The following is a 25,491-nucleotide window of genomic DNA, read 5'->3' on the forward strand; positions in this document are numbered from 1 at the left end:
ATTTTTAAAAATCTTAAAAAACAAAAAGACTTGAGTCTCATTGAGACTGTTTCTTGCTTTCAGAAATGTGAACAGTCTTTGTCATTTATGTGCCTACAACAAATTGTGAAGCTTAATGAACTATCAAGAGCTTTTAGATGATTGTTCATTTATAATAGCATGTGTCTCTAAATAGTTCTCTGTATTACACATACATATTCATACACATTATGAGTAATTCATATGCAGTTATGATCCAGTACTCAGAAATCTAAAAGTATAAAACACCTATATGTGTCAAATAAAACACCACTCAACATGTCTTATGAAATCTCATCCTAAACTCCTAACCCTTATGTTGCTCTAACAGTTATCATATTTTGAGACATAATTGATTTATGTGGTGTGATAATGTGTCTCTCTGATTATTTGTGACAGAAACTATACTCTGGACTTTCTATGATTAGCATAGAATAAAAAGCAAAAAGCCAAGAAGAGCTACCTGAGAGGAAACTTGGCAGTTACAGTACTATCTTTCCACTGACTTCTGGCTTTCTAAAATGTAATACTGGTTTACTTTCTTCAGGTTTATTAATTTGGGATAATTATAAATAGTTTCAGGAAATTTTGTGAGTTGACAGCTTTTTTAAATCTAAAATCTATGAAGAAAAACAGAAACATCTACTTTGTGATGCTTTTTATATTAAAAATATGACATCCAATAGATTGTTAATTAGTGTATGAAAGGTGCTCAACATTACTAGTCATCAAGATTCCAGGTGTAAACCTCAATGAGATATCACTAGACTACCACCAGAATAATTAAAATTAACAGGACTGGCAACACCAAGCATGGGCAAGGATACAGAGTAACTGAAACTCTTGTACACTGCTGTTTGGAGGTTAGCTGGTAAAACTACTCTGAAAAACCATTTAACAGCAACTAATAAAGCTAGAATACAAATGCCCTAGGATCCAGTAATTCCACTCCTGGCTACATACACAACAGAAATGTGTACACATGTATACCAAAATGCATGGACAAAAATGATCTTCCCAGCCAAAACCTGAGAACACCACAAATGTCCATCCACCAGCAAATGGATAAATCCATGTGACATAGTCATACAATGGTATATAACTCAGCAATGAAAGGAATAAATATATGATATATGCAAATACATGCATGAAACTCACACACATAATATTGAGCAAAGGAAAGCCAAACACAGGGAGTACAAACTATGTAATTCCTTTTTTTTTTTAGATATTATTTAGTTATTTGACAAAGAAAGAGGGATCACAAGTAGGCAGAGGGGAGAGGAGCAGGCTCCCCAGCAGAGAGCCCGATGTGGGGCTCGATTCCAGGACCCTGAGATCACGACCCGAGCCAAAGGCAGAGGCTTAACACACTGAGCCACCCAGGTGCCCCAAAATTTGGGGGAGTTTTAACGAGGAGAAGGCACAAGGGAGTTTCCTGGAGCACTGGATATGTTCTACATCTGGATGTCAGTGTGTAAAAATTCAGGTTGCTTTACACTTATGATCTGTTTACTTACTAAAATATATTTTGTAAGTGTAAAAACCATCTCTCTCCAAAACCATCGCGCTGTCAAACTGACATTTTTGGACAGGCTGATTTCAAAGTGTACGAACTTGGTCCCAGAGAATGAAAGATTTGCTGAGTTACCAGGTCATATTTCTAAACATTCTACATGGGCAATATATTTTTAATAAAGATTGTGTTCAGGAGCAAGTATGCTTAAATGTAGATTTAGTAACATCTCTTTTTATTATAAAATGCCACATGAGATGCGGCAACATCTCATGACCCACATTTTGAGTTGAATACTCAGTCATACAACTCCTAATTTTCTATTCTTAACCATACAAGTTAACAACTTAAAAACAATTAACAGCCTGAATACACCCCTTCTTGCCATAATAACTTACACAAATCCTTAAAGGCCATCATTTAAGTAACTACTAGAGTCATCCATTGTTGGAAAAATTTTGCTTAATACTCATCTTTTTTTCCCTGAGATTTAGGAAAATAAATGTCTAATTTCATAAGTTTTTTTCAGATAATTGTCTTTTTTTCCACACATACTCTATCACTGTGTCAAAGAATTATTTGCAGGCTCAGACAAAAGGTAGAGCCTCTATTTTCAAGCCATACTCTGGATGGGACTATTTTCTACCTGGAATGAGCTATCCTACAAAGGCGCACAAGATAGGGGGGTGCTCTAGACTCCCAAGAGATTCTAACCATGAAGATATCTGCTGAGATGTAACATTTTGCTTTTGCTAAGGTTTTGCATGTCCTCTGTTGTCCCAGATACAAAATGACACAGAGAATTAATCCCCAGGAATAAAACTGAAGTCATGGGTTTTGTTTATCTTTGGAAACCTCAGAATGCTTTTTCAGCACTGCCTTTCTGACCTTCGAAATAGAGCAAACCCTTGTTCCTGGAGTTAACTTTTACACCAGAAGACATTCTTGAGTATTATTTTTAAAAGAGATTTTATTTATTTATTTATCTATCTATCTATTTATTTATTTATTTATTTGACAGATTGAGAGAGAGAGAACAAGCAAGGGGAGCAGCAGAGGGAAAGGAAGAAGCAGGGTCCCTACTGAGCAGGAAGCCCAATGTGGGGCTCTATACCAGGACCCGGGGATCATGACCTGAGCCGAAGCCAAACGTTTAACCCACTGAGCCACCCAGGCACCCCGAGTATCATTTTTCTTTTGAGAAGTGTCTGCCCTTCACATCACAGCACTGACATATTATTAAATGTGTCATCTGTGCCATTAAAACATATGATTACGAGCCAGGTGCCACTCTCAGCATTGCAATGGCTGCAACAAGGTAGAATACAGATGTTTCATGTCCATAGGAATGGCAAAGGCAGAAAATGAATTGGGTCCCCTTAAAGATGAATCTTCCATGGATCAGCAGATCTATTTGTAGTTACTTATAAAGGAGTTATTTCATTAGCAACTAACTTTGAACTGGGTGGACAATTAAGACATTCTTCAGTCATTTACTTCAGTACAAAAAGTCACTGTAGAAAAAATGCTATTATTGACTAAGAAAGGAAATAAATATTGTGTCAAAACTAAGACTTTTTTTTATAGAATTACAGGTATTACACTTGATTCTAAGCTTAATTTAATCAAAGCATTTGGCTATTTTATTTTGGTGAGTAAGTTTATGATCCGGGAAGATGAAATAATTGTTTTTTAAAGAACACTATATCTAACATATTTTTGCAAAGTTTGTAGCAACAATTTAAGTACAATTGTTGGGAGCTATTTTACAAAGAAGTATGGGAGATGCTGGCTGCTCAGCTGATATTTGACAAAGAAGCAAAAGCAATGAAATCGGGGAAGAAATTACCTTTTTAACAAATCATGCTGAGGCAATTGGATACCTAGAGGCAAAGATCAAAAATGAACTTCAGCCTAGGTCTCATACCATATATAAAAATCAACTCAAAGTTGATCACAGATTTAAATGTGAAATTTAAAATTATAAAACTTTTAGAAGAAGCAAAGGAGAAAATCATTGAGATCTAGGGCTAGACAAAGAATTCCCAGACTTGACACAGTTGAGCACAGTCCACTAAAAGCACAATCTATTAAAGAAACCCATTAAAGAAAATACAGGTAACTCATACTTCATCAAGTTCAGAAGCTTTTGTTCTGTGAAATACTATGTTAAGTGCATGAAAACACAAGCTTCAGATTTAAAGAAAATAACTGCAACCAAACCATTTCTCTGCCCAGAGGACTACTATCTGGAATGTATTAAAACTCTCGAAACTCAACAGTAGAAAAACAACTGGAAAAAAAATCAGTCTGATTAGAAAATGTTAAAAGACATGAAAAGACACTTCACTGAAGAGGATACTCAGAGAGAAAACAAGCATATGAAAAGATGTTCAGCATTAGACATTATGGAAATGCAAATTAAAACCACAATGAGATACCACAATACCCCTATCAGAATGGTACAACTAAAAATAATGACTATAAAAATGAGGTTGAAGATGTAAAGAAACTGGATTACACACACATTGCTGGTTGAAATATAAAATGGTATATATAGCCTCTCTGGAAACAATTTGGCAGTTTCTTATAAAATTAAACATACAACTATCGTACAACCCAGCATTTGAACTTTTGGACATTCACTCTGGAGAAATGAACATTTTTGTTCACATAAAAACCTGTACCTAAAAGATCACAGTAGCTTCCTCTGTAACAGTCGAAACTGGAAACAACTGAGATGTCCTTCAACGGGAGAATGGTGACACAAACTATGGCACTCCCACACGGCGAAATACCACTCAGCAACAGAAAGGAACAAAGTATTGATATAGGAGCCTGATGAATCTCCAGAGAATTGGTCTGAGCGAGAAAAGCTAATCCCCAAAGGTCACATAACGAAGATTCTGTTGATGTAACATCTTGAAATGATATAATTATAGAAATGGAGGATAAATTAGTAGTTGTCAGAGTTTAAAGACAGGCTAAGAATGGAATGAAGTAAGTTTGGCCATTAAAGGGCAACAGGAGGGGTGCCTGGGTGGCTCAGTGGGTTAAAGCCTCTCCCTTCAGCTCAGGTCATGGTCTCAGGGTCCTAGGATCGAGCCCCGCATCAGGCTCTCTGCTCAGTAGGGAGCCTGCTTCCCCCTCTCTCTCTCTGCCTGCCTCTCTACTTGTGATCTCTGTCTGTCAAATAAATAAATAAAGTCTTTTAAAAAATAAATAAATAAAGGGCAACATGAGGTAGCTTTGTGATGATGGAAATGTTCTGTATTTTTACTGTATGAATGTCAGTATCCTGGTTATGATATTCTACTATAATATTGCAAGATGTTAGTAATGTGGAAAACACAGGCATTTTCTATAAAAATGTAGAAAAAAAATTAAATTTCCTTTGCAGCCCATTGACTCGTACTTAAGATAAGCCAAGGTGAACTTCCTCCAGGAACTCAACTGCCTCAATGTTAATACTTTGCTTAAGGCAAAAGGCAATTTTAGCTACACATTAGCCAAATCTCCAGGACCCTGTAAGTCTTCTTTAACATAAAAAATTGCTTTGGAAACTCCCTTATCTCTATTCCCCAATAGCAGTCATCCTCCTTTAAGCAGATTGTCCACTGATAAACAACTGAAGGGTCTTGTGACTAAGGTTTTAGTAGTAAGTGACCTTATCCTAACAGCAGCTAGCCCAAGGTCCTGGAATCCTTGCTTCCAAATCCTTAGAGGCTTCTCCCTTCTCAATTTGAAAGTGTATAATCAGTCACTCCTCCCAACCCCAGTTCAGTTCTCTCTGCCCTCAGGTCCTGTCCCCATGCTTTAATAAAACCACCTTTTCGGCACCAAAGATGCCTCAAGAATTCCTTCTTGGCCGTTGGCTCCCGGACCCCAACATTTTACATTAGTTACCACTGGCAAAACTGGGTATACGGACTCTCTTTTTTTTGTTTTTACCACTGCATGTGATTCTACAGTTGCCTTAATTTTTTTAAGTTTATTTCTTAAGTATTTAAGTAATTTTATTTAATAATTAAGTAATAATCATCAAATAAATAAATAAATAAATAAAACTTTGATTAAATAAATAATTAATAATTAAGTAATAATTATTTAAGTAATTTTTTTAAAGTTTATTTTAAAAAATAATGTTCACAGGGGCGCCTGGGTGGCTCGGTGGGTTAAAGCCTCTGCCTTCAGCTCAGGTCATGATCCCAGGGTCCTGGGATCGAGTCCCACATTGGGCTCTCTGCTCAGGGGGGAGCCTGCTTCCTCCTCTCTCTCTGCCCGCTTCTCTGTGATCTCTGTTTGTCAAATAAATAAATAAAATCTTTTTAAAAAAATAATATTCACAATGCATTTACAATTATAATACAAACTCTATATAGAAATAATATGAATGAGTAATATCAAGATTCTCTTGGCTGAAAATACCATAAAACTCTACTAAACAGCCCTTCTCTCAGATACATATAAAAAGGACACAACATAGATATCTGTTCTCTCTATATCTGGTTATATCCTTCATCATCTCACCCTGACCTGGTCTGACTTTGAGGCCATGAAACTTCTGTATCCCTTACCCATACACCAGTATTCTTGTGATTTCTCTTTAAACAGATCCACAAGAAAATCTATCCGGTAAACTCATTCAGAGTAAAAGAATTAGTGCCTGAAGTTTAAGTATGAAGGAGAAATCTGCCAGAAGGATGCAGGTATCACACATGAAACCCAAGGATAAGCAATACAGACAGACCTCCCCACAACATGAACAAGCCACTGGAATGATATCAATAAGCAAGACATGCTGTATCATCTCTCGTTTGTCTCTTTGTGTACATCTGCCTTATTTCTCTATCTGAAATAGGGCCTTATTAATGTTTTTCATCATTCACTGATGCCTACATTGCCATCTCACAGCTTCCAAATTCACTTGAGTAGTTAATACCAAAATAGATTCTCCCGTCCCAATGTCAAATTCCTAGAAAAAGAATATACTGTTTTTTTCCCCTAGGTCAGTTTCCTGCCCGTAATCCAAATGACTATTGGGCTATGCAGGAGGATGAACACAAATATTGAGGACTCGGATCTAGAGCTCAGTGATATTTATCTTTAGAAAACTATGATGCACTACATAAACAAACTGGTAAGGAGAGAATTATAAGCACGAATGAGGCAGATGACTTTAGATGAATCCTCTCTTGGTGTCTGAAAAATACCACTACCTACATAGTTTACACATGGAGTAAGGATGCCTTCTCTCTCTTTCTCTCTGTTATACTGATGTCAAAATTTCTTTATCGGTAATAGGGGATGAGAGTGATTCATCAGTTCCTGTTAGTACCTCCCTCATACTCTTTCAACATTCAATCTCCTGTCCCTGACAACCATGCCCCACTGCAAATTTCTGCAGTGAAAAAAAAAAATCATTAGAGAGGGGTTAAGATCCTCAGCCAGATGATGGAGCAAGATCAATAAATAGACAAGCTGAGTAAGACTATCCCCTTGAAATCTTAGCAGATGGGAAGACAAAGGGAACAGGGCCCTGTTGTCTGCCTAGACATGGGATTCCCAACCTGCGGTCAGTGACCTCGGGTGTATTAGGGGAACTTCTTAGCTGAGGTCCACTGGTGTTAATTAATCCATCAATATAGTCTTCATTCATCTAACTACTAACTGTGGCCTAACTCTCAAATTAGATCATTGGCTGTTTTGCCTTAGATTAAAGAAGTGCTTCTTCTAGTAGAAATATCTCCTTGTAGATATAATTTTAAAATAAGGCCTCAGTTTAAAAGCTCTATAAAACACAATATATTAAGGCTTCACAACATAATTTTACTCCAGAACATGTTAATTTATAAGCAAAGATACAAAGACCAAAAATTTAATATTCAGTGAAAATAGGTTAGCTCTGGCAGAAAAGAGCATAGCAAATTACTTAACTAAATCCTAAAATGGAGACCATGGCTCTTCTCAGTGATAGCTGATGAGAAAGAAACAGTTTCAATGTCCTTACCCAGTTGATTGAATTGGAAATTTTTACATGACTCTTAAAATGTTAAGTGAAGAGGCCCCTTTCATTTTTTTAAATTTTTTTTTTCTTAAATTTTTTATTTTTTATAAACATATATTTTTATCCCCAGGGGTACAGGTCTGTGAATCACCAGGTTTACACACTTCACAGCACTCACCAAAGCACATACCCTCCCCAATGTCTATAATCCCACCCCCTTCTCCCAACCTCCCTCCCCCCAGCAACCCTCAGTTTGTTTTGTGAGATTAAGAGTCACTTATGGTTTGTCTCCCTCCCAATTCCATCTTGTTTCATTGTGGTATATATACACAATAGAATACTATGCAGCCATCAAAAGAAATGAAATCTTGCCATTTGCGACAACATGGATGGAACTAGAGCATATCATGCTTAGCGAAATAAGTCAAGCGGAGAAAGACAACTATCATATGATCTCCCTGATATGAGGAAGTGGTGAAGAAGAGGCCCCTTTTAAACAACAGATCTAAACAATGGAAACCTGATCAAGGCAGAAGGGCCCAAAGTGGTCCCAACCCCCTTACTAAATACAGACAGACAGGTGACTCACCTCAAAATATCCATAGACCCTAACTAATGGGCTACTAAGAACCAGGCACACTTACCACAAAAGGAGAAATTACCATACCTCCTTACCTTCCCTCTTTAAAAACAGCCCCCTGCCAGTGCCTTGAGGCAGACTGTCTCTCCTTTGCCATCCTGATCACAGCTCCCTTGCAGTGTATTCAGTGACCTTCTATCTCCTCTGTTCTGCCTCAGGTGAATTATTTTCCCCCTCTTGATCAATCCTCACCCCACATTTGGGGGCCTCATCCAATTAGGAGACACCACATTAAGCACCCCCTGGACAGAACAAAAATGAACTTAATAACTGATCATCATCTATGTGTCAATCTCTGGAAACTCTATAGCCATTTCCACTTGAAAGTGGTTGGATTTCCTTTATTAATTAATTTGGCAAAACTCTAATGGGATGTGTAGTAAACAATTAACCCAGAGATACCAGTAAAAATAACACTATGTTCCTACTTTGATGTACCCCCTTCTCTTTTTTAAATTTAAATGCAATTAGCCAATGTATAGTACATCTTCAGTTTTTGATATAATGTTCAAAATGATTCATTAGTTGCCTGTAACACCCAGCAGTCATCACATCACGAGCCCTCCTTAAGCCGATCACTGAGCTACCCCATCCCCCATCTACCACACAAACCCTCAGTTTGTTTCCCCAGAGTCAAGAGTCTCTTATGGTTTGTCTCCCTCTCTGATTTCTTCCCATTCAGTTCTCCCCTCCCTTCCACTCTGGTCCTCTGCACTATTCCTTATGTTCCACAAATGAATGAAACCCTATGACAACGGTCTTTCTCTGATTGACTTATTTCATTTAGCACAATACCCTCCAGTTCCATCTATGAGCAACAAACTTGGCAATGATGGATAAATCATAAAATGAAAGAATCCAAAAACCTTAACTAAGATAAATCGATTCATAGGCCAGAGACAAAACAGAAAACTGGAACTGTAAATGGTGAAGATCCACAATCCAAAACTGGCAGTGGGAGATATAAATTCAAACCCTTTGGGAAAAGAAGGACAAGAGGCTTCAGTGTGAAATGGAAAAATGGACTGGGCCACAGTGCTTAATTCCAGGGGCTACGAGTCATAAAAGTAGGGTGAAAAACACTGACAACTGTTGCCTGGGGCAACAACTTCTATGGAGCTGCCAGGCGCTGTAAGCCTGAGGATATGGACATGGCCTCAGGACAGCGCTGCCTGAGGCTCACTAACCATTTCCGTAAATCCTTCACATCCCCACCAGGGAGGAGGCCCAAACCTTCATTAACAGAGCCGCTTCTCAACTAAGGGCCCCAGGACATTCACAGAAGTAGTTTGGGGACCTTCATTAGGGAGGAAGGAGCCCAGTAGATGAAAACAGAAACTATGTTTGCCAGAGATAAGCCTATGATATAGAATTCTAAAATGCAGAAAGAAATCTGGGATGCCTGAGTGGCTCAGTGGGTTGAGCCGCTGCCCTCGGCTCAGGTCATAATCCTGGTGTCCTGGGATCAAGTCCCGCATTGGGCTCCTTGCTCGGTGGGGAGCCTGCCTCTCTCTCCACTTCTGCCTGCCTCTCTGCCTGCTTGTGTGCTTTCTCTCTCTCTTTCTGAAAAATAAATAAAATCTTTAAAAAAAAAAAAAGAAATCTGATGCTAAGGAGGAACCCAAAAACCCACATCAGGACAGATGTTACTTTCTAATGATGATCAATGTCATGGAATAATTACATAAACGTATTAAAATAAGCATGGTTGGGCATGAGAGCATAACATTCATGAAACAAGCAATAAAATATTGAACAAGAAGTCACATACATAAAACAAGGTGAGCATAAAAAGGAATCAAGTTGAAATATCGGAAACAAAAAATATAATAAAAATAAAACACTGGATACATTCTAAACAGAACCCTACTTAAGAGATTATTACTAACTGATAGCACGGAACTCTTCACCCACCACTGCAAAAAGATAAAAGAGAGAAAATACATGTAGAAGCGGTTAAGATTCCCGTAAGACCTACTGAGATTCTTTACACTTAAATTTCACCAATTTCTTTGAAAACATGTTTTAGGATATAGAGAATGCAGGCAATGGCCGGGAAAGAATATATGATCAGGTATTAGCTAAGAGTTTTTGATATTAAAGAGAGATCTGAGTATTCAAATTAATAGTGCACATTGAGTAACAGGCAGAATACTAATGATAAAATAATAGCATAATAGACCCATAACTGGATACACAATAGACAAATCTGAGGAAATCAAGGATAAAAGAAAACATTTCTCTTTTAAAAAGAGGTGGGGAAGGAGGGGCAGAGCCTTCTGCCCCTAGAGGCCACTTCGGAGCTCTCCCCTGGAGAATGAAAATCCTAAGCTCCTAAGAAGGCTCTACAACCAGCATGGAACTAGATGTGGGGCTGGATCTCACAATTCTGAGATCATGATCTGAGAGAAAATCAAGAGTGGGATGCTTAACCACTGAGTCACCCAGGAGTCCCTAAAAAAAAAAAAAAATAATAAGTTAAAATGAACTCAGTTTATTTAAATTTTTTTTTTTAAGATTTATTTATTTATTTTAGAGAGCGATGGGGGAAGGGGTAGGAGGCACAGAGGGAGACAGAGAGGGAGAGAATCTTAAGCAGGCTCCCCACTGAGCAGGGAGCCTGACTCAGGGCTTAATCCTAGAATCCTGAGATCATGACTTGAGCTGAAATCAGGAGTCTGACACTTAACCAACTGAGCCACCCAGGCGCCCCAGTTCATCTGAATGTTAGCGGCAATTTGATAATCAGTATATTTCTCATTGTCCACAAGACAGGGCAGAGAAAATGGGATAATAGCTTGAAAGTGTTAAGACAGAAAACCAATTATGAACCCAGTATTACATACCCAGCAAAATGTAATTCAAAAGGACAAAATGAAGACATTTTTAGAAATAAAAGGACTAACAAGGTTGCCACAAACCTTCTAATACTGACTTGTCAGAAGAAAGACCCTAAATAAATGCCAGTTTTTCTTACTGCAAGTAAATGTCAATAAAGTGTTTACAGGGGAATTAGATAAAAGTCAGAACTTTCCCCAGACTCCTTACAGTCTCCCCTTAACCAGTCCTTTCCCAGGGGCAAATACTTCACCTTGTCCAGTCTGTGTAGAATCTATGACTCGCTGTGGTTGGCTCAGCAGAGGCAGCACCCCTGATGCTAGACCCTTACCTCAGGAGCAGGATCTAGATATTTCTCCTTCCAACCAGTTCCTTCTCAGTTTCCACCACCGCCTCTTCTCTCCACTCACTGCTCTTTAAATGTTTGTTTTTCAGAGCTGTATCCATGCCCTTCTCTTATTCAATATTTTGTCTTAACATGTGAATCTCTGAGTCACCTGGAGTACTTGTTAAAATGTAGATTCTTGCATCCAGACCCAAATATACTGAATCAGAACGAAGGAGAGTGAACCCTATAACTGCATGTTTTGCCATCAACTCCGATAACTTTAATGTATACTAGAGTTTGAGAACCACTGCTTTTATAAGCTTCCTATAAGCATTATCATGTTTAGCTTTGCTTTTGACTTATAACAACTCACAAAATTTATATCAGAATCCAACTCGTGTTCTAAATTCCATATAACTATTTCTATTCCTGAACTAAGAATGTCAACTACCGAACCTCCTCTGTTCCCACCTATATTTGTTCCCATTTTTTTCCTGTCACTCCTCAACCCAATGAGCTCTAGCTATTGCTTAGTGGTCCCTGGGCATGCCAGCCTGAGAGTTCATACTTCCATTCCATACGTGGATGACTCCCAACTCCATTAATATCCTGATCAAATGTAATGCCTTCCTTAAAGCTTTTCCTTGCTCCTCAGCCAGATTCCCACCTCTGTGTTTCCACACCAAGGTCTCCATCATAGCACCTTCTAGGTGGTCTGAAAACTATCTGTTTATACTTGTCTTCCCCACCAGTCAGGGGGGACTTGCAGGGAAGATCTGATCAGGGATCATTTGTCTTTATATCTCAAAGTTGGGTACAGTAGCTATTTCAGAGCAGCACTTAACGCCTATTTATTAAGTAAAAGGTATAAACATGTGAGTGAATTAATAGATACTTGACCAACGTTCAAAGAATCTACAAATTCCAAATCATCACACACACACACACACAAAAACACCTCAAAACAGCGTATGTATTATCTTAAAGGATAGTGTAAGTTTTACGTAAAATTCCCAAATTTCCAGGAAAATCTTATCTTCCATTCTGCAGGAAATTCACTTGCTAGTAAGCAAATTGTGGTCCTCAAATAAGAAACTCCTAGTAAAATTTTTTATTGCTTTTTCAGACTGCTTTTACCATATGAAGCTACAAATGTAAACACTATATAGCATGTTCCTTGCACTCCAGAGATAAAGAAGAAGTTTGTGGACATTATTAGACCTCTTTCTGTTTACTCCTCCTCCTCCCCATTCAACTTGCTCTAGTCTCTGAAATGATGTTATGCCCTTTGATTTTATGAGCCACTGGTATTCTCAAGTGCTAGACTAAGAAATAGTGGAAAGACTATAGTGCAATAGTTTTCTCCCCCAGAATCCTTTTCCAACACCACTGGATTCTTAAAGTAAAATAAAATAAAACAAAGACCGATTGTGCTTGGAGAATCTTCAAGGATTAGCTGATGGTGTTTTTCCATAGGTTAACAACTAGGACCATAGCTATAAAATGACAGACATTCTGACCAATGTTTCTATGAGAAATTGAAACAAAGAGAAATTGCCAAGGGAAAATTTTAAACTCTGGATCGAATTTCAAATCCGCTCTAACATTAAAATAATCCACAAAAGATAGGGGGAGCAGAGTGCATTTGACATTGTGACCTTGCCTTGTGTCTTCTTGACACCTTTGGTATCTTGTGACTGACCGGAGGATTCAGATATTTCTTCATATCTGACTACACTGGGGACCATTTAGACAGACAAATATCAAATTTATAAACTAGAGAAATATAAAGCCCAAATATTCTGAAACAAATAAAGATTGAAAGATATTTACAAATGGTTCTAATGATAGATAGCATTTGAGAATAAATATTAATTAGAACAGCTTGTACTTCAAATGCCTGCCAGTGGAGAGAGGAATCCAAAATCACTCTCCAAGTACAACAGAAATTCCCACCTTTTTAAAATTATGATATTGATTTACTTCTCTCCCTTACTGCCAGACGCTGTTGACATTGAAGTTGGCCAAATCTCCCCACATCAGTCAACTCAGTGGACTATTCTGGAATTCAAGAATGACCCTTGTATATTGCCTTTATAAAACAGCAAAGAAATTTAAAATGCTGGATATTGAATATGTAAAAACAATGTGTACTATTTATTCATCTTCTCGATGAATACCTTGAAAATGCCACGTATATGTATTATAAAAATCACCTTTATAAGATATACCTCACAACCCATTAACCTATCCTACTGTCCTGTGTTCTCTCAATGCAACATGACTGAAAATTGATTGATCATCTCTTGTCTATATAATAATCACTCCCTAGTGTATGCACAGAAAGGTTCACTAGCGCCAGATCAAAATGCAAAGACCACCAGTGCTGATAAAAAAACAAGCAGAATTTATTGCCCTGCAGGTCTTTGTCTGGAGAACCAGGACTATCCCTCAAGAGACAAGTTTACAGGGTCTCACCAAGTTAAAAGCAAGACTGAATAATGCATAGGAAGAGAAATTTCTTCCCAAATTAAGGTTACAAGGGTCATAACTTGGATAATAAGGAGAGAACTGTAAAGTCTCTTTGGGATTGGATATTACACTGGTTTACATCACAAAAGTGTAGGCAAAGAGATCATACACTGACATTAGCAAAGATCATCATTTTCCACTTGCAGAGCAGACAGCAAGTTCATGAGCCAGAACTTTGTTTCAATTGTCTCTGTATACCAACACCAGACACCTTCTGTTATGCTGAGTACATAAAGATTATAAAAAAAAATTTTTTTTTTAGTAAACTAATGCACACAGGCTATGCAGAATAATAAAACTGCCACAACATTGCATGATCCTCAGAAATCTTTGCCTCCATGAATGATTATTTCTCTGTTCAGCACACTGCTGTGCTTTTCCATGTCAACCCTTTATCTCCAGGAGATTTTCTACTTTGCTATGGGTCTTTACATGGTTTATAACTGATTCTTCGTCTTCAATTTATTTTCACACTCTGTTCTCTCTGGACCCATATATAAATCCAGTACAAAAAGGTCTTTTAAATGAAAATGATGTCAAATATCGAAAGAGTGTTCCCTGAGGACATACCTTCTAGACCACCGGATTAAGGCTAGAATTTCACTTTGTTTCCATCCCTTTGTCTCAATCCCCAACTTGTTTCTGTTTTAGTCAAGGATGTCAAGGCTTCTTCATCTTTCTCTCACATGTTCATACAGAAAATTAAATGCCCACTGTTCATCCTTTTCTCTCAGCAGCTTTTCTATTAAAAAGTTGCTACTGACAAATACTTTCTGGGTACAGGGGCTAAGTGCAGGTACGACTGATGCTGTCAGGCTTAACAAGCATCTCTAGTAATCATATCATCTCTGTGTGCATGATAGGAAGTTTAGATGCCTCCCTCTTCTTCTTCTTTTTTTTTTTTCTTTAAGATTTTATTTATTTATTTGACAGAGAGAAATCACAAGTAGACGGAGAGGCAGGCAGAGAGAGAGAGGGAAGCAGGCTCCCCGCTGAGCAGAGAGCCCGATGCGGGACTCAATCTCAGGACCCCAAGATCATGACCTGAGCCAAAGGCAGCGGCCTAACCCACTGAGCCACCCAGGCGCCCCAGATGCCTCCCTCTTCTTACTGTGTCATCACTCCTCTTTAAGGAGTGTGGATGTGCTGGGAGTAAACCAGTGTGGTTATAAACGAACAATGAAAACTGGGGGTTGATGTCAATAGGAGAAATAAAATCAAGAGCCAGGCGGATTATCAAGGTGTCAGTTGGAAAAGGCTATTCAAAGCACAGAAAAGGAGAGGCCTGACAGTAACAAAGGCATTAGCAAAACCAGACAAGAGTGCCTATTTGAATTCCTTCCACGCACAAGTGGGAGAGTGACGGGGAGTTGGATAAAAGAGGTCATTCTCAGAGGATTCACTGAACCACTGAGGCAGAACTGGGGAACTGGGTGGGCTCACTTCATTCATCCTGTGTTTTTGCCCAACTGAGGAAAAGTGGGGTAAGACAGAGAATCAAACTAGGCAGGGCATTGTTCCCAGCTGAATTATGAGCAGTGTTTTTGATAAACATATTTAAATCTGTGGTAATATCCTGGAAACTACTTTTACCAGTCCCAACTATGTGGTAGGTAGAAAGAGCACTGAACTATACTAATAAGGAGACTCTTGGCGTCCAAGAGTGGGTTTCCTATTCTCTTAGGGCTTTTGAAGCAAATGCTAAATCCACTTCAAGTAAAAAGACAATTAATGAATGCTATGGTAAGGAATAACACTAGGTAATGTGGTGGATGCGAAGATGATTAAGTTCCTGTCTTCCAAGGGCTCAGAAATAAAGTGAGGGAAACATTCATTCCCAAGTGATAATGAGACAGTGGGACAACTACAGTGATGTAAAGCACAGAGACAAAGAACTGGGAAAGAAGAAGTTAATTCAGATGGAAAACATCTGACATCTAAACAACTTTCTGCTGGAAGATTCCGAGCAGAGTTCTGAAAGGTGGAACGTGTGTTGCTAAGCAGGTGTGAGAGAAGTGTCCTTTAGGCAAACTGAACTGCACAAGCGAAGGTACTGGGTGAGAGACTGACTCTGACCCAAGCTCTGGGTTTCAGGCAGATGGGGGCAAAACTGTGGAGACAAGATGGTGCATGGAAGGGATGAAGCCTTGAATGATTTGGATTTCAGGCTGAGGAAGACATGATCTCCACTGCATGGGATGAGAGAATCTCCACAAGTCTGTTGAATCTGCCTGATACGAAGAAAAACAAACTGAATGCACAGGAGGGTAACAAGGTACAGCAATCCAGGCATGCTGTGTCTGACCACGGCAGGTGCAGTGGGCCTAGAAGGGAAGGGACGGTTACACATAACTTGAGAGAGGATGAATAGGTAGGATTTGGGGGGTTAAAATCAGAAGGGAGAAACAAGTACTTTTTGGACCACTTATTAAGTCTGAGGCTGCACTGGGCTTGGTTCCATCACTTGTCTCGTGAATCACGTGGGATTGAAGAAGAGGCTCACGGTCGGGCTTCCCTCCAGAGTCCAGAATACAGTCAGCAGGAACCACGCCCCATTAATGCTCTTGGATACTTTTCACCTGTCTCTGTCCTGATACCCTCCCCCCCTCCCCCGTCCCAGTCGTAGGAGGACCCATCTCAACACTCTGGGTGCTGCCGCAGAGAAAGAGGTTTCTCCAGCAGCACGGTCTGCCGCTGGGGAAGCCGGGCACCCTTCCCCACCAGCCGCCTTGCCGGGCGCTAGCAAAGTGCCTCTTACCCTTTCACTGCGTTCAAAGTTGTTCTCGCTGAGCTCCAGCCGAGCGGGGAATCTCTCCTCAGGTCCTCAGGAGACCAGGGCTTGCATGAGGGCTGAGTCCTCCATGACATGTCCCAAGTCAGCGCTTCGCAGGCTCCTGCTGGCTCCCGGGGGGACCCACAGCCAGGCCCATGCACCTCTAAGCCGGATGTTCGCACGGGCTGGCGAGACGATCCTGCCCGCTCGCCCACCGGGACCCTTGCCGCGGAGTTCTAAATCTCCCAACTTGCCCAGAGGCACTTTGTTCACCGATGGATACCGAATTTTAGTTGTTACAACGACGGGCAAAAAAGGAGAGACGACCTATGCCGTCGTTATGCTGACCAACTCAGCTGTTTCTGTTTTTATTTTTTATTTTTAATTGGGGCTTGACCTTTCTTTAAAGAATCAAATAGCGTGAAAGGATCTGTATCCAAAATGGAACTGGAGGCTGCCAAACGGAGAAGCACGCACGCGCCCTCACAGCAACAGAACTTGAGACCTTAAAGACTCATTTCCTTAAGTGCCTGATTTATGGAAGACCCGGACATAGCTCCTGACCAATGAACATCCAGCAAGCATCTCTCCCCATTGTAGAGCCAATGAACTTACTGCTTGGACTCTGGCTGAACTCCACCCACTACACGCACACACCTTCGCGCTCCTTACGGGTAAATGCAGCCTCCGCAAACCCTCGCTGAACTAGCTTGAAGCTCGCTGCAACATGTGTTCCCCAGGCTGCGGCTCTTCGCTATTTCCATATAAACTCCATTTCTGGTCATTGGAGCTTGCCTCAGTTTTAGGTTGGCAGTACCTTACATTCCCTTGATCAAAGTTTTTTTTTTTTTTCAGCAGTAGGCATCCGTTTAAAGCAAAAAGAAAAAAAAAAAAAAGGAGTCAATTTCAAGATTTTTGTAGGAAATGCCAGCAAAAAGAAATGTTCTCTTTGTGCATTACTCATGTTTTTTTGTTGTTGTTGTTGCCGTTATAAAATGATTTTTACTTCCTGTATTTTATCGTGTTTTGACATCTAAAATCTTACCGGCCAGAGAGTGACTTGCCCTCCCAGTGCTAGCCCTTTCTTAGGGGTAGCGAAGTGCTCCAGCCGAGGGCATGCCTTCCTTATACAAATCAAATAATCCTGTGCCTATGGTCTCAACCACCTTCTTATCTGATTCTCACACACAAGCCAATATTTCTTCTACCCTAAATCATACCAGAGCCATGTACCAGATAGCTAGAGATCTCCCTTACAGCCCAAATCCTGCCATAACTATTCAAAGTAGCCAATCTCAAACTATATTCTCTGCCTTACCTTCCTTTTCTCTTGTTCCTGTCTTTTGCCACCTGACCAAAATCTGGAGCTTCCTTGTGGCCTTGCATGGCAAGCAGTGACACCCTCTCTGGGATCTGTGAGTATAATAAGCTTTCTCCTTTCAAGCCTCAGAGTTCTCATATCCTCCTGTGGCCACACTCACTTTACCATACTATATCCAACATTTATATTCCCTTTCTTTCTTTCTTTCTCTCTTTCTTTCTTTCTTTTCATTTTAAGATTTATTTATTTATTTTAGTGGGGGTAGGGGCAGAGGGAGGAGGAGAGAGAATCTCAAGCAGACTCCCCACTGAGCACAGAGCCCAGCCCAGGATCCATCCCACAACCCTGAAATGGTGACCTGAGCCAAAATAAGGTCAGCATAACTGACTGAACCACCCAGGACCCCACCAACATTTTACTTATCTGCTTGAAACTAAGAGGTGTAGCAAAATACCCCAGGAAGGAGGAAACTGGAGATGCTGGGCAACATTGAGTAACATTCAAATGGAGCTTACACATGGCAAGCAAGTGATAAAAAGAAACTCAGTCTTGATTACTTTGTTTTTATTCTAAATCTAACCATAGCTTAAATTGCTTCTTGTGTTTACAGTAATGTGAGCTAAAAATACACTTTGTTAATTAATCTAGTCTGATTTGGGTCTGTTGCCAACTGCAACAGAAACTAACCTACCTTGTCCCCAATTTAATACCAAAATATGAATGTGATGGTCCTATATTATTCAGTTATCTGAGTAGAAATTAAGTGGAAACCAAGAGGAACTGATATTTTGGCCTTGGAATTGGGCAAGGTTTTTTAGAATAGTAGTAAAACAGTAGGTTAACATGTTGCCTGCACCTTGGAAAATGTTGTCTCTTTTTTAAAATAAATTTCACCTACCATGTACAATAAAGAGCTTAACTGTGACATGTAGGCATATGTATATACTAATATAAATCTTTAGTTGTCACTTGTTTAAGTCCAAGCTACCAAATATATTCTTCTGGATGTCTCAGCAAAAATAAAGTGAACATATCTAGATAAATAAAATCATTACCTGCTTCTCTGTTTCTGACCTTCATTAATGGTACCAACATTTTACAACTCACACAGCTCAAAAATGTAGAGACAGTTTTGGCTGCACTCCTTGCGTCAGTCGGCATGTACACTTGGTGTCTCTTATTGATACAGCCTCTTCATTCCCAAGGCTCTTCTCTGGTTGCTGCTTCATTATCTATTGCTTCTAATAACCTATAAGATGAAATTTCAATCTCTATTAGGTGTCTCTTTCTTACATTGATAATATACTCATGTCATAGCCATGGTTAAACTTCCCTAATGCACAAGTTGCTGAGCACAGAGCTGAAGGCAGAGCTTGATCTCACAACCCTGAGATCATGTTGTTCTTTTGTTGTTGTTGCTTTTGTAATAAGCAATCAATGCTCTCCTACTCAAACATCTTTAATATCTCCCCACAGCCAGCAACACTAAAAAAATTGCATATGTACACTACAGTCTGCCAGTTGAGCTTATGCATAATATGCCCACAGCTGAACTAAATTGTCTCCTACTACTCTCAAATACAGAAACCCAAAGAGAAATATTCACATTTTGACACACTCACTGCATAATTTTTCTGCATCTATGTATGCTGTTTCTGACTCACACATGTCTGTTTTTATCAGTCTCTTACCCTTCAATATCTAATTTGTGTTTATCTCCTCCAAGAAGCCTATTCCATTTCTGTCCCCACTATGAGTGGCAGTTTGTACCTCTGTCATATTCTGATGTGAAATCAAATTTTTTTATTAGCGCTCAAACTATAAATATCTACAGCATAAGGACTATAAGAACTATGCCTTTAGATCTGCTTCCCAACTGCAAGTTAATGCTTTAGAAATATTTTAGCAAGTAGTTTTCATATTTTATAGGCATTTTTAAGTAAAGTAGGCTCTTGGTAATTTCAAAAATAAGTTAGGGCTCTAATATAATCAGTTTAATTGCGTGGGTTTGTTTATATATGCATGTGTGTCATAAACTGATTCTGAATGTCAGTTCCAAAAGTGAAGCTATACATACTGTTTTGAACAATAGAAATATTACTGTAGATATTACTGAGTGTATAGCAAATGCAATGTCAGAGAAGATCATGATTTTCATCAGAGCTTCAGAAGGAGAGTATTCAACAGAGGCTTCACTACAGAAACGAGTCTTGAAAAATGAGTAGGCTTTGGATAGGCAGAGGGGAAATTGGGGAAAAAAAAGTGAGGTGAAAAGGGGAGGCATGAGCGAAAATGCAAGAATGAAAATAAGTGACAATAGGGGCACCTGGGTGGCTCACTCAGTTGACTATCTGACTCTTGATTTCAGCTCAGGCCAGATCTCCATTGTGAAACGGAGTCCACGATGGGTCTGTGCTCAGCAGGGAGTCTGCTTGAGATTCTCCCTCTCCCTCTGCCCCTCCTGTATCTTTCTCTCTCTTTCTCCCTCTCAAAAATAATTAAATCTTTAAAAACAAAAACAAAAACAGAGGGGCACCTGGGTGGCTCAGTGGGTTAAGCCGCTGCCTTCAGCTCCGGTCATGATCTCGGGATCCTGGGATGGAGCCCCGCACCAGGCTCTCTGCTCAGTAGGGAGCCTGCTTCCTCCTCTCTCTCTGCCTGCCTCTCTGCCTACTTGTGATCTCTGTCTGTCAAATAAATAAAATCTTTAAAAAAAAAAACAAAACAGAAACAAATGATTGGGGTGATTTTGTAAAGCAATAGGAAGAACCTTGTCTGTTGACAACAGAGACTATGTGTGAAGGAGGAGTAGGAGTGGTAAATAATGCTGGATAATTAGTGTGAGGTCAAATTTTAGAAGGCTCTGAAAAGCAGTACAGAGGTTTGGACTTGCTGTGAACAATGGGAGTGAACACAACAATATTAGAGGTTGCATGGATAAGATTTTTTGTGGGAAGTGTCATTGGGAAACAGGAAACAGTTTCTTACAATGGCTGCTTTAATGATGATTAAAAAAGCAACATTCCTCTGCATTTCATAGTTGGAAAGTGTAACTACATTTTTTTTTTCTAGAATAGTGACTAACACCAAAAGGATATACCCTAACCAGTTAAGAAAGCAGATCTTAGCACCTGGGAGAGGAAGGCATTATGGAAGAACCCTAAAGTCAGATTTCAGTATGAATCCAATATGCCATTGATTAAAAAAGAAAAGAAAATCTTCCTGAAAAGGTTTGTAAGAGATTTGCTGGGGTAAAATGTATTTCTCTATTTTGGAAGAGACAAATGAAGTCTTCTGCAAAACACTGAATACAGAGTGGGTAAGGAACAGATGGAATACGAAGAGAGGACAGAAAGGGAGTAGGGTGCTCTAGCGATCACAGATGAGTAAACTCTTGCACGGCAATAATACTGCTACCACTAACAATAAACAGAATGCAACAGGGGACTGAAATACCAGCCCTGTATTAACAGTCTTTGTCAGACAGTTATAAAATGAGCTAAATAAATAAAACTAAACAAGATAAAAAGATATTTTAGTGCCTCTAGAATCAGTGAGCGTGTTTGTTTATTTTTGCTTGGTAATTTGGGTTTGTTTTCTTTTTTTACTTTGTGGTTTTTTTACATACATATTTTTAAATAAATATATCCACCTCAAGGATAAAAATCAATGAATATTGAGAGCGTTATAGGGAACAGGGGATTCAAAGTTACTCTTATAAGCCAATTTTTAAAGAACAAAGAACATAATAGTAGGGGTACACTGTGTGCTTGTAGTCAGATCAATAATTTTATTTTCTAATTTCTTATTTAAAAGATGGGAATATACACTTCACAGCACTCACCAAAGCACATACCCTCCCCAATGTCCATAATCCCTGGGGATAAAAATATATGTTTATAAAAAATTTAAAATAGAAAAAAAAAAAAAAGATGGGAATAGCATAAAATGCCTGTAGCTAAAACTTTCTGAGGATATGTTCAAAAGTGACATCAGTACTAAAGTCACTTCTGATACATTTTAATAGACAGAAGAAGAATCACAGTCCGAAAAACTGTCAGGGAATTTTGAGATCCTGCTCTTTAAAGTGTAAACATTGACATGAAATTCTACGGATTATCTGCTTTTCAGCTGCCATGCACCAAGTTGCTATGCATGTAGAGCGTGTTGCACAATCAATTTCACTGAAAATACGATTTATCAATAGCCTTGCTTACTTGATTATTTTGACTGAAAATGAGTAGAAGCAGTGATAATATGAAGAAAAATAATTTTTGACATTTGAAATAAATGTCAAAAGGCATGAATAGCTACAGTCTCTCAGTTCACGTACTTTTTTTTTTTTTTCTTTCTGGATTCCGAAGTGCAAGCTAAGATAATCAGTTCTGTGATTACATTTTTTGATCCTAGATACCAGATATTGGCAATTTAAAAAGGCAGACCTAAAAGTGTTGAATCATTGATCTTTGACATGGCATTTTCTTAGTCCCAAGATAAATACTCTCTCTAATAGGGCTACTAAATTTTGTTATTGTAAGGAATATCTCTGATATGCATTTCAGAAATCAGTATCAGCATGTAAGTATAAAGGGTAGGATACAGTTCCTAACCTAACATCTTATAAAGTATTTTTTGATAAATTACATGGGGGGGGGGAGGAATGGAGGCATTCAGAATCAGTTACTGACATAAAACTAGTAGAAGCTTATGTCTGAATAGGATAGTTGTGAGGAATATTGTGATAATGTACCCAGATACCTCTTCAATGTTGGATATAATCCCCAGTTGGCTGAAAGTGCTGTGCAAAACATGCCTTTGGCTGTCGGTTCCTTACAGAATTGCCTTAACTGCAGAGAGCTATGTCCTCTAAAGTTACATCCTTTTCCAGGCAGATCTACATCACATACGAGGTCAATGTAGGTGTGTAAATTCCTGGCCATATCAGTCCTACTTTTGACAACTCTAAAGGTACATTCTAGCAGCATACATATTCATGGCTTGGTTAAAGCTGTCTTTTGGGTGTGCCTGGGGGGGGGGCACTCAGTCAGTTAAGGGTCTGACTCTTGGTTTTATCTGTGGTCATGAGCTTGGGACCAAGGGATCGAGGCCCCCCTCTGTGCTCAGCTGCAGTTTGCTTTTCCCTCTCCCTCTGCTCCTCCCCCTGCTCATGCTGTCTTGTATGTGCACACACTCTCTCTCTAAAGTGAATAAATACAATCTTAAAAAAAAAAAAAAAAAAAGCTCCCTTTGGGACTGCTTTGCAGCCTAACTTCCATCTGTCCAATCCTGCTTCCTTCCCTTTCCTTCCATGTGTGTTGGTCTAAAGGTGCCCCTCGGGGTGTCTGGGTGGCTCAGTGGTTAAAGCCTCTGCCATCTCAGGGTCCTGGGATGGAGCCCCACATCAGACTCTCTGCTCGGCAGGGAGCCTGCTTCCCCATCTCTCTGCCTGCCTCTCTTGCCTACTTGTGATCTCTCTCTCTGTCAAATAAATAAATAAAATCTCTTAAAAAAATAAAATAAATGTGCCCCTCACTAGACTCCTACCTGGTAAACTTCACCTCAGGATCTGCTCTCCACAGAGCTCAACTCAAAGCAGTTGTCATTTTTTTTTTAAAAAAAAGGTCAATCTTCTCTTCCTCAGGAGTTACTTTATTACCTTCATAACTCAAGTACAAACAAATACATTTTTCCTTCTTCTGTATGTAAGAATAAAATTATTTGGTTAAAAGTTTAAGCTAGGGTTGAAATTAGAGTGTGATTCATTGAAAACATCAAGATGGAAGAATAATCTGGTACTCTGGATTATGTTTAATTTTAGCAGACATTTGAAAATGCTAAGAAATCATTTGTTGGAATGTATTTACTTTGTTAGATGTTGAGATACACTATCCTGGCATAGTTATACAAGTAATTGACTTTATGGAGAAATCAGCCTTAGAATTTATTAGCTTGTATATTAGTTTTTTATTGCTTAGTAACAACTGCAAATTAACCAGTTAAAACAACGCACGCGCGCACGCACACACACACACACACACACATTAGTTCACAGTTCTATGTAAGTCAGGTGTACAGATATATCTTAATTGGGTCCTCCACTCAGGGGTTCACAAGACTGAAATCAAAGTGTTGTCTGGAATGCAGTCTCATCTGGAAACCCAACTAAGGAAGAATCCAATTCCAAACTTAACACAAGCTGTGGGTAGAATTTGGTTCCGTGTGGTTGGAGGACAGAGTCCGCATTTTCTTTCTGTTAGCCGACAGCCACTTTCAGTGGCTGGAGATTGCCCTCAGTTCTTTGCCACATGGCCATCTCCATAGTCAGCTCACAACATGGCACTTGCTTCTTTAAGACCAGCAGAAGAATCTCATTTGAGTCTCTCTTGCTCTGAATTCCTCTCATCAGGAAAGACCTGAATCCTCTCTGAAAGGACTTTCTTGATTAAGTCAAGCTCAGCCAGGATAATCTCACTTTTGATTAACTCAAAGACAGTGTATTGAAAACCTTGATTACATATGCAAAATCTCTTCACCTTTGTGATATCAGGTAATCAAGGAGAGAAATCTCATCATATTTCAAATCCTATACATACTCAAAAGGAATGGATTATACAGAGCATGTACACATACAGGGAGAGGGGCAATTGCAGAGTCCACATTAGAATTCTGCCTTCCACATATGGGTTTTGTGTTTATAAACACCACATTTTCATATAAATTCCAGTTTCACATATTTCTACTTACTCCAATTCATGCTTTAAAGGTCTGTAAGTACATGTCAAATGTACTTGGCATACATTTTATCTGTTCTGTGTGTGTGTGTGTGTGTGTGTGTGTGTATCCAATAATAGAAAAAAATGTTGGGGGGGTGCTTAATGTTCTTTCAGTATCATTGAGTCACAGATCTAGCTAAAGGTTATTTAGGACAGTAAACTGTGTTTGAGTTACTATTTACTATTGATTAATGTTCCCAGACATGATGAGGTTACATGTTAAATTATGGATTTTCATTTGGTATAGGTGCAAATAATTGGCAGAAAGGATAACCCAGAAGTTACAGGTTATAACCTTGTCAGTCAATAATCAATTGTGTATATAATCTAGCAATTTTATACATTCCTTTTTATATTACTTCTGCATAGCTCCTCAATTTCACTTTTAAATTAATCTCACCATTGTACTGGCTGCCTCAATAATACATTATTTAAATAAATATCTGACCTCACATATTTGTATGAAGTTCATCCCAATTACATGAGTTATGCAAATGGTTATATAATCCAACTATTTACCTGACACTTGGATATTTTTTACACTCTCTCTGCCAAAGCTAACCTAAGTTTGAACATTAGTAGTGGGGAAATCTCTATTTCCCAAGACTTCCTTTCAATTTTAGGTTGACAGAGGTCCTTTCTATAAAGAGGAATGATCACATACTACGATTTTCAAGCTATACCTACGTATATATAAGATCACATTAATTCTGGCAGAATGTACTCAATAAATATTCTTAAATCA

Source organism: Mustela erminea, chromosome X, assembly GCF_009829155.1.
Source record: "Mustela erminea isolate mMusErm1 chromosome X, mMusErm1.Pri, whole genome shotgun sequence".
NCBI classification, from domain to species: Eukaryota; Metazoa; Chordata; class Mammalia; order Carnivora; family Mustelidae; genus Mustela; species Mustela erminea.